Source organism: Oryctolagus cuniculus, chromosome 8 (genome assembly GCF_051225735.1).
Source record: "Oryctolagus cuniculus isolate XC-2025 breed Fujian yellow rabbit chromosome 8, ASM5122573v1, whole genome shotgun sequence".
NCBI classification, from domain to species: domain Eukaryota; kingdom Metazoa; phylum Chordata; class Mammalia; order Lagomorpha; family Leporidae; genus Oryctolagus; species Oryctolagus cuniculus.
Genome location: NC_142874.1, coordinates 76,056,616 through 76,066,548, shown reverse-complemented (window position 1 = coordinate 76,066,548; position 9,933 = coordinate 76,056,616). Strand labels below are relative to the sequence as shown.

The 9,933-nt window shown below is 54.0% G+C and overlaps 1 pseudogene; it reads right to left on the bottom strand.

The window, feature by feature from the left end:
- Positions 1-8,196: 8,196 nt before the first annotated feature.
- On the bottom strand, positions 8,197-9,844 carry LOC149125060 (nck-associated protein 5-like pseudogene; annotated as a pseudogene).
- Positions 9,845-9,933: the final 89 nt, after the last annotated feature.

Here is a 9,933-nt window from a genome sequence, read left to right as displayed (position 1 = left end):
AGTCAACAACAGGAGTCACTGTGCACTTACTCCTCATGTAGGATCTTTGTCCTTAGTGTGCTGTACATTGAGATTTAATGCTATAACTAGTACTCAAACAGTATTTTTCACTTTATGTTTCTGTGTGGGAGCAAACTGTTGAAATCTTTACTTAATGTATGCTAAACTGATCTTCTGTATATAAAGAGAAACGAAAATGAATCTTGATGTGAATGGAAGGGGAGAGGGAGTGGGAAAGGGGAGGGTTGCGGGTGGGAGGGACTTTATGGGGGGGAAGCCATTGTAATCCATATTCTGTACTTTGGAAATTTATATTAATTAAATAAAAGTTAAAAAAAGAAAAATGGTAGAAAACCAGGAAATGGATCCATTCTCAATTATACAGAGGGATTTTAATATGCCTTTCTTGGATATTTATAGACTAAGCAAATAAAAAAATAAATGAATTTAATCAATTAGTAAGCCTGCTCTCATGGGCACATACAGGAGCCAACAAAGAGAGAGCACATTCACTTCAGAGGTACCTGTATCTGTCCTTAAAGCAGTGCTCAACAATGGAAAGGTAATGAATATGATGCAAAGGTCATTCTCTGAGCAGAGGCAATAAAATCATCTCCCAAAGTCTACATATTAGAACTTAAAGACCATACTTTGAAATGATTCTCAAGTTATATGGGAACACTTAATACAAGTCAGAATACAAATGAACAGTGATGAAAATTCCACATTTCAACACTTGTGCCATGGTGCTAAGGTAGTACTAGAGTAATCTTTGGAATATTTTTATATATACTGTGCAAATATGAGTATTAGTAGAGCAGAGCAGTGGGGTGGTGCCACAGCAGGTTAAGTAACCACTTGAGACAGACACATCCCATGTCTGAGTGCCTACTGAAATCCATGCTACTCTGCCTCTGATCCAGCTTCCTGCTAATACATCCTGGGGGCAGGGCAAGGGCAGTGGATGATGGCTCAAGTCCTTGGGCCCTTTCCACCTTTTTGGGAGACCCAGATGGAGTTCTGGGATCCTGGTTTCTGCCTGGCCCAGCCCTGGCTGTTGAGGTCATTTAGGGAGTGAAAGATCTCTTTCCTCACAAAGAAATTAAAATGGATGAAATGCTCCAATGAAGGACAGAAATCAGTTGACACTTAGAAACATCACCCACACACCAAGTCAAGCTATATGCATTTAGACATGTTAGTGCGAATATACTGAGTGTTAGCAGCAATATGGAGCAACTGCAAGTCTCATAACACCGCCACTAGCAGTAGAAACTGATGCAACCACTTTGAAAATGTCATAGCAAATTCCAGGAAATCTGCCCTTTGAAAAATATGCATATCTCTAACCCAAGAAGATCCCAATTGTGCAGCTAACAAATATTTTGATAATTCTCAAAAATTCTTACTCTAGGAGCAACTCACATTTTCTGCACTAAAATTTCTTGTTTACAGTCACAAATGTTTCCTGAATGTCACTGATCAATAAAGAACTGTCTAATGTGCCAGGAAGAAGCAATCTTTTTTAAGATTTTATTTATTTATTTGACAGGTGGAATTACAGGCAGTGAGAGAGAGAGAAGCAGAGAGAAAGATCTTCCTTCCATTGGTTCACTCTCCAAATGGCCACAATGGAGCTGTGTTGCTCTGAAGCCAGGAGCCAGGAGCTTCCTCCTGGTCTCCCATGCAAGTGCAGGGGCCCAGGGACCTGGACCATCCTCCACTGCTATACCAGGCCACAGCAGAGAGCTGGACGGGAAGGGGAGCAGCCGAGACTAGAACCGGTGCCCATATCAGATGCTGGTGCAGCAGGTGGAGGATTAACCTACTGCACCATCGCACCGGCCCCAGGAAGACACAATTATGAACAAGAAAGGGTCTTTGCCTAGAGGGACTCATGGATAACGTCAGCTACCAGAAGTATTTACTAAGGCATATGATGAAAACTAAATTGGAAATAAAGATGAGTTTGCTCAGAGATATGAACACAAGATGCATGGAGATAATTTCCCATGGGTGAGGATATTCACGGAAGGCCTTGAAGGGGTGAATATGAGATTTCTTTGCAAAGAGATTTAGCGGGGGAAGTGGATCAGATTGAGTTTGCACAGCATCATGAAAGGCACAGGGATAAGGAAGTGCATGGTATATTTGAAGGGCACCTGTGGTGACGTAGGAAGCAGCGGGGAAAGCGAACGGGGGCTAAATACCACAACCTATGTGGTCCGAGCAGGAGTCAAAGGGGTGCTTGGAATTCCCAGCACCTCAAACTGTTTTCAGTTCGCTGAAAGAAACGATGGACATTCGCGAGGACATTGCAGACCTACTTCAAGCGGCCGAGTTAACCTGAATGACTCACCGCTTAGACATCACAAGAAACCCCTACTCTTTCCACCGCAAAGCTGCAGGCCGCCTAAGGTGACTACCAGAGCCTGAAGGGAGAAACGTGAAAGGCCAGTGCCTGTGGGGCCCCATGGAACAGCAGAGGGTGCGGCCCTTCACAGGGCGCAAGGGTGTCTCCTTACTCGGGTTTTTATGGGCGTCTCCTTACTCGGGTTTTTATCCGCGTCACTGCTGGCTGTCACCTGCTGCTTCCCAGGGTGAGTAGGAGCAGGACGCTGGAGTCAGAAGGGGACCCGCAGCTGGAGGGAGGCCCTGGGAGGCTGGGCGCAGACGCGGGAGGCCGGCAGCCCAACTGCCATCTTACCCGCCGCTGCGGCTAGCCCCGCCCTCGGCGCTCATCTTAAAGAATTCCTGACTCCTTCCAGTCAGCTGTCAAACCAGTAGCATGGATTTTACAATAAAAAGATGGCAGGATCTCCCTAGGTCTGTATGAAGTATGCTTACACAAATACAAAATCCTCACGGACAACAATTTAATATCTTAAATATTTATTTCAATCATCTACTTGGATTCTTGGGTTACATGCAACAGATATCTACTCCAGGACCACGGCTGTGAAACGTGTGTGTGGAAGGCTCAGCACTGGGAAAGTCGGCCCTTACCGTTATCAACCAGAACCCGAGCCTGGGGAGGAAACTCCAGGGTTCAGCCAGGGCCCCGCTGAAAGCGATGCATTGACCAAAATCAATCCAATCGGACAATTTTCAGAAGACTGCAGGGCTGTTCCCTTGGCAGGAGTACTCCGCGCAGGTCCAAGCTCCCTGAGCCCAAGTGCCCAGCCATAGTCACCCCAGGAGGACACTTAGAGCTTAGGGGAAGGCCATGGGGCTTCTCCAGACTGCACTGTTGTCCATTGGCTGCTGCTGCTGCTTTGAGCATGGGTTACCCTGCCATTTCTGAATAATGGTTGTATTTGGCTCCTAGAGACAGGAGCTCTGAGTCCCCACACTGACTATGAGCCCCAGACTCCACTTGAGATTTGGAGAAGGGAGGGGCCGTTGGACCCTACCTATGGAGATGGCAGCAGACTCAGGCATGTGACCCATGGCTTTGGCAGTGAGATGAAGATGCACAGAGTCCAGTCCTGGCTCCAGGATTGCCTCCAATGAGTCCTTCCCTGACGCTGAGCCTCCCTTGTCCTCTACAAAGGGATGCACATGTGTCCTGAGCAGGCTGGTGACAGTGAAGCAGAGAGGATGGATGCCAGCCCCTGCCCTTCTCTGATTCCTGCTGCCCCTTTCTGAAAGCTGAGCTTAGCAGAAGGGCCCTTGGAGGGAGGCAGGGAGTCCACTGCCCTGGCTGAGGTCACACAAGCACTTGGCCAGGCCTCTCACCATCTGCCCCTTCAGGGCGATGGAGGAATGCAGGCAGTGCCAGGACCATAGTAGCCAGGTCCTTGGCTGGAGAGGCCATCTAGGGCTGGCTTGGGGATGGAGACACGCAGCCAGGCCACAGACCACTTTCAGTAGCCACAGGAACCACATTTAAGGACCTTACAAGAAAAGACTGCTAAAAGGGAGGGTTGTGATGAAAAATTACACAACAGGAGCCCGTGGAAGGGAAAGACGCATGCTTCTCTAAAGACCTGCACCCCAGCCGTGTCATCAGACCCAGCCTCCAGGCTTCTGCTCTAGGTCTCCTCGTCCCCATTCAGAATCGATGGAGTTAATCCCATTGGGTGGAGTGTGGGTCCAATGTCAAGCAAGGACAAATCAGCCATGGCAAGGGCTGGGCCACAAAGCACAGAATGAGTCTAGTTCATCCCAGAAAAGGGAGGATCTGTTGGCGGGGCAATCACTGACAGGCTGGAGGTTGACAGGACGCCCCCTTGCCCTGCAACCAACTTTGACAACCAATCCAAGCTGGAGAAAAGTAAATTGGGACCCTGCTTGTATTCCCAGGCCCCAGGGAAAGTGCCCAGGGTAGCACGGTCTCTCCCCTTTGGGGAAATCTACCCCTAACTGCTGCCTTCTGGGCTTGGGACCGGGTCATCTCTCCCCTCCCGGGAGGAGGATACGCGAACACACCCACAGCCCGGCACACAGCGCACCGCAGCAGCCACCTGCCTTCCTTCTAGTTGTGGCCACTTGGCTTCCGCAGAGCTTGTGGGTCACCTTCGTGGCCGCCTGGGACCCACAGCACCGGAATCTGCAAGACCCCCGGGGAGAGCATGGACGGCAGCACCCGCCTGTCCCATCAGCCCTTGGAGCCAGTGCCCAAGCAGCTTCGCTGAAGGTGAAGAGGGAGGGTCTCACGGAAGGGAGCTGCACCTCAGACTGAGGGACCCTAGCCGGCCTGGGAGACCCTGGCCAGCGAGCCATGGTGGGGACCCTGGGATGGGCCTGTGGCAGCTCCGGGCGACCGCATGTCTGGACAGAGGATCACTGGGACTTGATCTCCTCCTACTTTGTCACAAGAGCCACCAGGTAGGAGGAGGATCCCGGGACCCCAGGCCTGGGCACGAAGCTTGACCTGGGGCTGACCTCTCTTCCTTACTGCATTTCCCCTTTCTTTAGCCTTTCAACAATGCCTGCCCCCAGCTCCTTTGCTTTTGAGGTAGGTCTCTGATCCTGTTACTGGGTAGAGACCCTGACTTTACAGGAGCGCAGTCGGCACTTTGGGCCCAACTTGGATACTCAGCTTTAAAGAATTAACGTGTAAAAACAAAATTTAAAACCATGTTGAGGTGTAAAATTTATTAGTTTGAATAACTACAGCACAGAATTTCCTGTTCTTGAAACACCACAGAGTAAACCCCAAGAAGCTTTTGTTTCATAAACAATTTCATTTCTCAGAGGACTTGCTACATGCAAGAGATACATACAGATATCTCCACTATTTTTTTTTTGACAGGCAGAGACAGTGAGAGAGAGAGAGACAGAGAGAAAGGTCTTCCTTTCCGTTGGTTCACCCCCCTAATGGCCAATACGGCCTGCATGCTGCAGCCAGCGCGCTGCGCCAATCCTGTCGCTCCCCCATTCGCGGAGGAACGACACAGGACCCTGCGCTGTTCTTTCGTCTGCTCGTCCCTTCCTGGGTTTGCTGCTAGTCCTTCCCGGGTTGGCTGCCGACCCCTCCACCTCCGTGGAGGGGCGGCTCCCCCTGCCACTTTCCCCACTTCTGCGGAGGAGTGGCACACCGCCGGCCAGCTCTCTCGGGGGCTGCTCAGATGTTATCCGGATGTCCCTGGTGCATGTTGTCTCTCTCCTCCTTTATAGTCCTCTTCCACCGATCCCAACTCTGCCACCCACACGCCGAGCACGCTGCTCTCCTCCAATCAGGAGCAGGATCAGCTCCTGCAGCTTACCAGTCAAGTTGGCGAGAGGCAGCTGCGTAGAAGTTGTTTGGTCTCTTTCTCTCAGCGCCATATTGTGGGAGAGCAGATGCATAGAATAAGTCTTAATTCCAGTAACTTAGTCTAGTCCGAGTTGCTCCCCACAAATCCGAAGCCAGGAGCCAGGTGCTTCTGCCTGGTCTCCCATGTGGGTGCAGGGCCCAAGCACTTGGGCCATCTTCCACTGCACTCCCAGGCCACAGCAGAGAGCTGGACTGGAAGAGGAGCAGCAGGGACAGAATCTGGTGCCCCAACCGGGACTAGAACCTGGGGTGCCAGCGCTGCAGGCGGAGGATTAGCCAAGTGAGCCATGGCGCCAGTCGATATCTCCACTATTGTGACACGTTTTTAACTCAATATTTTTCTGTCATGCAGAGGTATATGTACAGAATGTTTACTCCCTATTGTTTTAACAGACTACTGCGACTGGGTAATTTGTCATGAACATAATTTATTGGCACAAGTTCTGGAGGCTGGCCAGCAGAAGATCAAGACAAGGGGCTGCCATTTGCAAATGGCCTTCTTTCTGCATCTTCCCATGCCACAAAGTGGGGGGGGGGGTAAGAGCAGGTGAGAGATTGGGAATGAGAGCAAGAAAGAAAGAGACCACCACATCCTTTAGGTTTCCACAGTCACAACCCCACTACTTTGATAATCCACTCTAGAATTCATGGCCTAATCAGCATGCATTAGGTCCCTCATCCCAACACTGTTGTGTTAATGGATGCAATTGCCAACACATGGTTTTTGTGGGACACATACAACTACAGCATACAGGGAGGAAACAACTTACAAAGCAGATAAATTAGGAATAAATTGGTTTTTCTTTAAATTTTATTTATTTGACAGGTAGAGTTACAGACAGTGAGAGGGAGAGACAGAGAGAAAGGTCTTGCTTCTGTTGGTTCACCCCCCAAATGGCCGCTACAGCCGGAGCTACGCCAATCCGAAGCCAGGAGCCAGGTGCTTCTTCCTGGTCTCCCATGCAGGTGCAGGGACCCAAGCACTTGCGCCATCTTCCACTGCCCTCCCAGGCTACAGCAGAGAGCTGGACTGGAAGAGGAGCAACCGGGACTAAAACCCAGCACCCATATGGGATGCCGGTGCCACGGGCGGAGGATTAGCCAAATGAGCCACGGCACTGGCCCCTAAATTATTTTTATTCTAAAGGAATGTTTCATCACATTAACTCTTGAATCCCACAGATTTTTTTTTTTAACAGACAGAGTGGACAGTGAGAGAGAGAGACAGAGAGAAAGGTCTTCCTTTTGCCATTGGTTCACCCTCCAATGGCCGCCGAGGCCAGCATGCTGCAGCCAGCGCACCGCGCTGATCCGATGGCAGGAGCCAGGAGCCAGGTGCTTTTCCTGGTCTCCCATGGGGTGCAGGGCCCAAGCACCTGGGCCATCCTCCACTGCACTCCCTGGCCACAGCAGAGAGCTGGCCTGGAAGAGGGGCAACCGGGACAGAATCCGGCGCCCCAACCAGGACTAGAACCCGGTGTGCCGGCGCCGCTAGGCGGAGGATTAGCCTAGTGAGCAGCGGCGCCGGCCAAATCCCACAGATTTTTGAGATGGTTGCAGGATTAGTGTTTTAAGGACTTTCAGGTGAAACTGCTGCCTGCCACACAGGCATCTGATAATCAGAGTGCAAATTCCAGTCCTGGCGGCTCCACTTCCAGTCCAACTCTCTGCTAACGTACCCTGGAAGGCAGCAGAAAACGGCCCATGCCTCTCACATGGAATTCTGGGCTCTTGGCTTTGGCCTGGACCAGCTCCCTCTGTAACTCTGCCTTTCAAAAAAGTAAATCTGAATATAAAAAAAATAGGAAGCATTTTTTCCAACAAAACTCGGTAGAGAGTAGTACTCAAATCAACAGGGTCGTCCTCCAGATCTACTGAGTGTCAGTTCTTTACAAAGTATAGGGAGAAAGCAGAAACAACCAGCAGATTCAGACACTAATATTATCGTATCTGCCTTCCTGAAAAGTTCTGCTTACAAAATGCAATGAGGCTGGAAGCAGAGCAGCCACGTTTTGTAACGACAGATAAATTAACTGCAGTGCGGTGCTGGGGGAGGGGGGGGACCGAGCCAGATGCATATATATATACACACACCAGACAGACAAATCAACCCCAAGGACACGGGGCAGTGTGTGTGTGGCGGTGGGGGCAGCACCATCCAGACAGCAGGGAGGGCCAGGGCGAGGCAGAAGGCAACTTGTCCCCCGCACCCCACACCCCACCAGTGCGGGGTCCTGGGACGACCCCACGGGGCCTTCAGGGCAGGGAGCAGCCAGGTTGGGCAGAGATGGCACAGCTGGTGGGCCGGAAGCCCAGCACCACAAGATGGCTCAGCCCGATGTGGGGGCTGGGGGCTGGGGACTGGACCATGGCGGCCGTGGGAGCCCCTGGACGCTGCAGAAAGAGCCTTACTCTGGGTGAGAAGGGGCCGCGGCTGGTGGGGGGGGGGGGTCTCTCCCTGAGCTGAGCCTGGGCGGTGGGCTGTGCCGGGGACCCCGCCAGCTTCTTCTGATGCACCTGCCGCCTTGCGGCGGCGGCGTCTCTGGGCAGCACGGAGAGCGCAGGGGGCCGGCTCTCAGCCCTGACTCCCGCGGGAGGAGAGTGAATCATACAGTGAGTCACTGAGACACTCCGAGGCCTCCAAGCCGGAAGGCCCCCACTGGCCGCCCTGCCTTCCTTGACCACGCAGACGTGCTAGGGGTGCGGCTGCCCCGAAGGCTGGGGGACCGGCGGCTGGGCTCCAGGCTCCGCTTCCAGTCCACGGGCAGGACCAGGGGGTTCCACGGGCAGGGCCAGGGGGGTCCTGGGCAGCCCCTCCAGCTGTCGAGGCGAGCACAGGAAAGGGTCGGCAGAGCTGCCCGCTGCCTTGGTGTTGGGGAAAGTCCAGTTCTTGGCCAGCTGCACGGGGGGGGGAGGGGGGGGTGTTGGGCCTGGGTCTTCACAGGGATCCTCGGGACCCTTCAGATGGCCACGGTGGCTCGGGGCGGCCGGGAGCAGCGCCGGGAAGGCAGGCAAGCTGGGGTGCCGCCCACTCACCAGGAGCTCCTCTAGGCCGGCACCTCCCGCTCCAGGGTGTGGGCAGGGCGCGGGACTCTGGTGAGGGCGGGGGCCGGGCTGGGGGCACCCCGGGAGGGAGCTCCAGCTCCAGCCGTGGAGGCTTGGTCTTGGGAAGATTCTTGCTGGGCGTCCCGCAGCTGCCATGGTCTGGGGGTGGGAAGGTGCCGATGCCACTGGCCAAGGTTCCGGTCAAGGAACCACAGGCTGTGAAGTGTGAGGCGGGCACTGCCTCGGCCAGGCTGTCCTGCTAGGGGGTCTCCCGGCCGCCCTGGCTCGCTGCTTGGCTTCCCGGGAGGTTTCCCGCAGCCCTGGAGTGGGCCCACAAGGCCATTGCGGGGCCTGCAGGCCGGCCAGGGGTTCTTGGGGTTGGAGGTCACCAGGGCTGGAAATCGTACTCAGGCCTGGGGTCCTGCCAGCTCTTTGGCGGCCCGGCGTGGGGCCCCAGGCTGGGCCCCAGGGCCGCGGGTGGGCCCTGCTACTCAGGTAGACTTTCTCCTCCTCCAGCGCCCGCCGCAGGTCTTCGGCCTTGGCTACCAGCGTGGGGATGTTGAGACTCTCGGCTTCCAGCTCCCGCACTTCCATCTTAACCTCCTTGCGGAACGGGGAGACCCGCCGGCCCCCTCCTTGCCCTTGGGGGCCTCTGTGCGGCGGTTCAGGGCTGGCAGTTTGCTCTTCTTCAGGCCGAACCAGCTGGAGATGCTGCTGGTGTTGTGATGCTTGACCTCAGGGCCCGGGGCCCGGTCTTGGCCCTGGAGCTGTAACACGTTCTCCTCGATACCTTTCATCACCTTCTCCTCAATGGCCGAGTGTGGGGCCGGCACCTCGGGCCCTGGCCGGGGTCAGCGGAGTCTGATGCCGGGGCTGTGCCACCGCCGCTGCCACCGCTTGCAGTCTGTCCAAGGCGGGCCCTTGCCCTTGTCAGGCTTTGGGCTCCTTGGCGGCCAGGGAGGCCCCAGGCCGGGGCACCACCTTGGTGGGGGTCTTGGAAGGCAGCTTCATAGGGCTGCTGTGAGGGCTCTTATTGGGAAATATTCAGAGAGCTGAATCTGAAGCATAGCAGGCAGGACTCCAGTCAGCACTCTGTTAGGGGATTCCAGCATCATAACAAGTTGCTT